This window comes from Schistocerca serialis, chromosome 7 (assembly GCF_023864345.2).
Source record: "Schistocerca serialis cubense isolate TAMUIC-IGC-003099 chromosome 7, iqSchSeri2.2, whole genome shotgun sequence".
Lineage (NCBI taxonomy): Eukaryota > Metazoa > Arthropoda > Insecta > Orthoptera > Acrididae > Schistocerca > Schistocerca serialis.
The window spans coordinates 288,021,656-288,027,655 of record NC_064644.1 but is presented as its reverse complement, the minus strand read 5'-3'; positions in this window follow the sequence as shown (position 1 = coordinate 288,027,655).

Genomic DNA, 6,000 nt, shown 5'->3' with positions numbered 1-6,000 from the left:
TATCCCATCTACAGTCTGATACCCATGTACTTTCTCCTCTCTTTCCATGAGACTGACTACAAGTTTCTCCCCTATGTACACTCCCACCTTTGAGGTTTCCCTTCTTTGCTTAGTACGGCTTGCATCTGCACCCTTAATTTGCATGCAGCTGTATCCCTTGCGCCCAAATTTTTCTTTAATTTTCCTATAGACATGCACGCTTCTGCATCTTCTCATTTCTGCTTATTTCTACATCCAGTATTCAGCCTAGGAAGATACAGGATTTGTCATTATAATGCAATGAAAACAGGTAGCTCAAAATATACATACGCACAGCATAAATAAGTATAAACTTTGAATGTTTAGTGCTCTACAGATTTTAGATATTTGTTGAAGGACGTCTTCTAAGAATCGTGAGCTGCGCTCATATCCTATCGTTTAATGTATACATGGTTGTAATAGGGCAATGCGTATCTGCATACTGAACATCATAAAGAATTTATAACTGACTCGCATTTCATTTATATACAAATACATAACGTTAAGTGGGCTTATGTTCTTGCTTTCATGTGTACTATTGTTACGCTGTAGAATGTGATGTACATAGAGTTGCTGGTACCTAGCGTCACAAGTGACTGATGATGGTTTGTATAACTTATTACTAGTTTGGTTAACAAATATTTTAAGTGTGTCTCATGGGGTTTACAATATGTCTATTGACAAATACATATGTATATTTTATGAAGAATGGATAGATGTGTAGAAGATAGATGATTCGAGGCCTATCTTAATTTCCCTAAAATAATTTCACTTTTAGACAGTTGTCCTATGTTGTAAACAAACAAGTGTGATACAGTCCAATATCAATTGCCCTAAAACAGTCTGAGACTACATGATTTCACAAGATTGATAAACAGCTTTGTAGTCAGAAGGTTTGGGTTCGACCACTAGTATATGTAATTTTCATAAATATCAATCAATTACAACGAACATTTTCATTGGAAGACCTGCACATACCAAAGTGCATCCTATTGTACTAAGCTCTGTAGATGTACACTTGTTGCTTTGACCCTCAACAATGTCTAACTCCCATAAATCTAAATTAAAATTTCACAGTACCACAGGGTATGTGTCGAGATGTGTTATAAGAACATTTAACTTCATTCAACTTTCATTTTATTCAAGAACTTTTGCGCAAGCGTGACATGTATGACACTCATCTGGTACAGGAGACAAAATGTTCCCCAGTTCTTCGACAAACCTATGGAGTATACTTCGATCATAGGCTGCCTGATGCTATGTAGAAATAAATCCAGCGTGATAGGAAAAATTCCACGCTACTGTTCCGTGGCCTATCACACAGCTTTCTGCAAACTGCAGTTTCTTATTATACAAATCAAAATATGTAGTCTTGGATTAATACCCATGGTCGACACCATTCTCGATTAAAATATCACCACATTAATGAAACTTTGATATAATGCTAGAGTCTGACACAACCACCATGCAGAAAAGAACTGTCTGACTTTACGAAATCATACTTAAAGTACAAACATCACTATTGAACCTCAGGAGTTCACAACGCAAAATAACATTCAGATATTACCACCAGAAATGGCTCGAATGGCTTTAAGTACTGTGGTATTAACATCTGAGGTCCTCAGTTCCCTAGGCTTAGAACTACTTAAACCTGACTAATCTAAGGATATCACACACATCCATGCCCAAGGCAGGATTCGAACCTGCGACTGTAGCAGCAGCGCGGATCCGGACTGAAGCGCCTAGAACCGCTCAGCCACAGAGGCCGGCTATTACCACCAGTTTAGCAACTTCCGCCGCCCCGAGACACCCCGTTGCAAATTGTCATCACAGGCGAAATCCGTCTCACCTGGTACTGTTGTATATGATAACCACATCCTGGAGAAACATTCTACGTACACGTCGAAAGTCTGTCTCATGCAGTACTGATGTATACACTAAATGCATCCCATACAAACATTGTCTTTACACATCGAAAGTACGTCTCAACGAGAACCTGTGTATATGTGAAGTGCACTATCAAAAGCTGTCTTTTGTATCGCCATTGACTAAACTCCACGTTAACGATAATTTACCGAATGTGTGGCAGTTGCTGTGATGAAATGTGGTTTCAAAACTGATAGTGGACTAAATGTTCTCAATGCTGAAATGTTAGCGGAAGGTGAAATTTTTGTGTAATCCCCAACAGACCAAAAAAAAAAAAAAAATTGGAACACGGTGAATAATTCTTAACAGCCAGTAACATGATACATTGTGTGTGTTGTAAGTAGTCAGTGATATACAGTCAACTAATATCTGTGTCAATGTAGGCAGCACAGCTGGGACCCAGGCACATTGCGATGCGACACTTCTTGTGTAGTGGATCAATTTAGCACATGGACACACCACACACATGCAGCGACGTAATACGTCTAAGCAACAACAGTGCATAGCTGTAATTGTGAATTTTGTAATTTGCTGTAGAGGCAAAAACAGTTAGTGGGAAGTGAACATAGATTCGTCGATGAAGTGAAATGTCGTGTGGCTAGGACCTCCCGTCGGGTAAACTGGTCAACTGGTGCAAGCCTTTTGAGTTGACGCAACTTCGGCGAATTGCTCGTCGATGGGTATGATATGATAATGATGAAGAGAACACAACACCCAGTCGCTGAGCGGAGAAAATCTGCGACCAAGCCGGGAATCGAATCTGGCCCCGTTAGTATGGTATTCCGTCGCGCTGACCATTCAGCCACAAAGGCGGGCTCATACGTAGATAATGACAGCAAATTATAAGCCAAATATAACTTATTTTCATGGCAGAACTTACTCATTGTTCAGTTCCTCGCATTTTTGGCTTCATCTTTTCGATATACAATGAAACAGATGATATGTCACCCACACTCAAAGCAAAAATGTCGACGGTTTGGAGTTCCATCTTTGAAAACTGAACGCAACAAAACTTACTGAGCCAGACAAAAATAACTAGACATAAAATTCACCACCACGTGAGGTTTTTTATGACAAAACACTAAAACCAACACACACACACACACACACACACACACACACACATACACACACAGGCATTAATGTCGATGGGCAGCCTATCCAAAAAGTGGGGTGCAACATTATAAATACTCTATATAAAAATCTGTATGTGTTATCCACTATCACATCGCAAAAAAACCTTTAACTTGCATACAAAATCACAGCCAAACGAAGAGCCTCCTAGAATAGATCGACCAACATATATCTCTTTTATGTATTTGTAACATATCACACAAACAACGCCCGATCAAAATACGCTGAACAAAACAAATTGCTCAGCACGTGAATTTCCAGGTAGGAAACATTTAAATCCGAAACAAATATTTCGAGAGTACGATTTTATTCAAAAGTTCCCACTCATTTTCACTCTCATACAACCGTCGCTTAGTGACTGACGACACCACCTAAGTCTCTTGAGATCAGGAAAAGACAGTGCTAGCACTGACCAAGACCCGTTGTCACACAGCCAGGACAACAGAGCCCTAAGCATGTACAACAACAAAAATCAACCGTTCACTTCAGAAAGCAATAATCAAGATAACTGCCGCTTGCCAGATCAACATTCTGCACAAAGGTCACATTAGAAAAGAAGCACTAGGCAAATAAATCTCCTACTGACAGATGTCATAAAGAAATATAAGGAAAAACTATTCAGTATGTGAAGGAAAACCGTGATACTACTACACCAAACACTAAACAATCAATAATTGAAAGAACAGCCTGCTCTCACATACATGCTCTGTAGTTTAAACATAGTGCCACCAAACAAGTGAAACTATAATAAGGAAATAAAAACAGGAGAGCGTGTGTGAAATACTACTGAATATCTGCGAAGAGTCAAACGTCAAACCTCAAGATGTTTTCATATGATACTGGAAACCTGTACTGAATAGAAATGTGTCTGCATTCATCTCCCAAACCAACAACATTGTGCAGTTCAGTGCATGATGTGTGAGATATCAGATACTGTATGTTAGTTAAAAGATGTAGTCATTTCAAACGAATTTATAATTTTTGGACACAGTAAATGTTCCAAAATCCTACTGCAAATCAACGTTCGTGATATTGGTCTGTAATTCAAGGGATAACTTCTATTTCCTTTCTTGGATATTGGTGCTACTTCCAAAGCTTTATGTAAAGATGTTTGAATGAGCGAGCGGTTGTATATGATTACCAATTACGGGGCCATTGTGTCAGCATACTCTGGAAGAAAATTAGGTGGTATGCAATCTGGATTGGAAGCCTCTCCTTCATTGATTTGTGCTGCTTTGGTATGTAGAGGATACTTCCACGTTATTCATGTTGGCAGTTATTCTTGATTCGTATTCTGGAATATTTGCTTCGTCTTCTTTGGTAAAGGAATTTCGGAAAACATGTTTATTAATTCTGCTTTAGTGGCACTATCAGCAGTAACATTACCATTGACATAACGCATAGACAGTATTGGTTCCGTCTTCCGCGGAATTATTGGCTGGGAAATTTTAAATTACACAACAAAACAACAAAATCATCTTTATAGCTGTATCGGTTAGCAGTTTATTGATATGAGAACCGCTCAATGCGACATATCAAAACCTGCCCTGAAACTTTTTACACAGCAAGAATTCACGTGAAGAATCACAATCCCAAAATTTTCGCCGCTGAGACACACTGCAAGTATTTTTTTTAGAAAATGTTGAAATTTGTCGAATTCGTAGCTCTCCAGTTGCCTGGAGAAATCGTCACCCATCCCGTAGCTACAGCAGACAGCGCACGCGCAACATGGCATCTGCTTAGCCTGGCTAGGTGGCGCGTAGGTAAAGAGCTAATACGACACAACGCGATCGTAATTTGTGAAATGAATATCCGTCTCCACTGATATTTCCTCTGATACGGTTGTTCACAGTTACCATTTGCTCTAATTTGAAACTAATTCGAAGTCCATAACAATTAACAGTTGCCTTTGCGGTATCGCCTAGTGTTAACACTGCAGATAAAACTGAATTAATTTACTTTATGATTTATTCGTATATGCTTGCTAATAGTATCTGCCTTGTGCAGGTTCCAGAATTTCACAGTAATGTGGAATCCATTTAATGTTTTCAACATTCCAAAAGTAAAATATGAAGAATATGGCATGCAATCGAAATCACCTACATCTCGTGAAGACACATATAAGTTTTATTATTATTCACTTATGGGCTCAATAGGACCACGCGAGATACAAACCATCAATGTCACTTTTGCTGGTTGGCCTTCCTTAAGTGTCAAAACATGTTACATCCCTTCAGAATGAAGTCTCTTTCATTCATCAGATCACAGTGCTCCAGTCCGTTTTCTAATTTCCCTCTAACAAACTTTCCAAGCAAATACCTTTTGCCTGAATGTTTTCCTATCTGTAACGTTTGCCTGATTTATACCAGCCACTGTAAGACCTTCCATAGTCGCAGCGATCGATTTAATAGGCTCAGTTTAGTAGGCACAACCTAGTGGGTGCCATTCTGTTAATGTGTCAGTAAAATTTAAGTCTTCGGTTTCTCAAGTCACCCTGTATGTCTGTGTATTCTTCTACTTCCTTACTACCTCTCAGCGTATAAGTTTCTCCATCAGTAATTTCGGGGGCTAATATTTTCCTAATACTCTTTCTTTCTTTCTTTTGAATTTCTTCAGTATCCTTCTTTCTATTTAAAATTAAAGTTTCTGCTCCATAAGGACATCAGGTTTGATTACAATGCTTTAATGTCTACGTAAAACTGATTTTTTATTATAAATGTTTTATGTTAATCTGAATGCAGTTGTCATTTTTTGACAGCCATCTTCGTTAGCAGCTTTCTCCAGACCATTTTCTTGTATGATTTCCCGCAAGTATTTAAACTGAGAGACCATTTTCATTTTCTATATTTCGTGTTCAAAAACTTTGGTCGTGTTTCTTGCATGACACGTATTCCGTTCTTTCAAATGATGTTTGTAGTCCTC